General features: G+C 45.8%; 1 non-coding gene across 1 annotated transcript; it reads left to right on the forward strand.

The window, feature by feature from the left end:
• The first annotated feature begins 308 nt into the window (after positions 1-308).
• Positions 309-381, forward strand: TRNAQ-CUG (transfer RNA glutamine (anticodon CUG)). Its single transcript has one exon. It is a non-coding gene; the product is annotated as a tRNA-Gln (tRNA).
• Positions 382-863: the final 482 nt, after the last annotated feature.

The raw sequence follows: 863 nt of genomic DNA on the forward strand, positions 1-863 counted from the left end.
TTCAGGGTCAGAGGGTGTGGTGGATGAACATTGTCCCCCAAAAAGATGTGCTCAAGTTCTAGCCCCTGTACCTGTGAACGTGACATTGTTTGGAAATAGGGTCTTTGCAGATGCTACCAGTTAAGCTAGCCTGAGTTCTGTTGTGGATTGAATTGTGTCCCCCTAAATACGTGTTATAAATTCTAACCCCTATACCAGTGGATATAATCCTATTTGGGGATGGGTTTTCTTTATGATGTTAATGAGGCCATGTCAGTGTAGGTCACGTCTTAAGCCAATCCCTTCTGAGATATAAAAGGAGCAGTATTGGCCACATGGCCTAATGGATAAGGTGCCTGATTCTGGCCCAGAAGATTGAGGGTTCGAGTCCCTTTGTGGTCATTTGTTGGAGCCCTGGTGGCACAGTGGTTAAGAGCTTGGCTGCTAACCAAAAGACAGGCAGTTTGAATCCACCAGCTGCTCCTTGGAAACTCTATGGGGCAGTTCTACTCTGTCCTATAGTGTCGCTGTGAGTCAGAATCGACTCGACGGGAATGGGTTTAGTTTTTTTGTTTTTCAGGCACAGAAGCAAGCAAGCACAAATAGGGGAAGACTGATGCCACATGGAGATCATCAAGGAACTGATGAGTTGAAGCTGAAAGAGATAAGGATTTTCCCCCAGAGCCAAACAGGGAGAGCCTTCCCTTAGACCTGGTGCCCTGAACTTGCACTTCTAACCTCCTAAAGTGAGAAGATAAATTTCTGTTCAATGAAGCCCAACTTGTGGTATTTCTGTTACAGCAGCGCTAGGAGAATAAGGTCAAACTGAACTAGGGTGGGTCTGAACCCAACATGACTGGTATCCTTATACGAGAAGACATGAG

This window comes from Trichechus manatus, unplaced genomic scaffold, assembly GCF_000243295.1.
Source record: "Trichechus manatus latirostris isolate Lorelei unplaced genomic scaffold, TriManLat1.0 scaffold00069, whole genome shotgun sequence".
NCBI classification, from domain to species: Eukaryota; Metazoa; Chordata; class Mammalia; order Sirenia; family Trichechidae; genus Trichechus; species Trichechus manatus.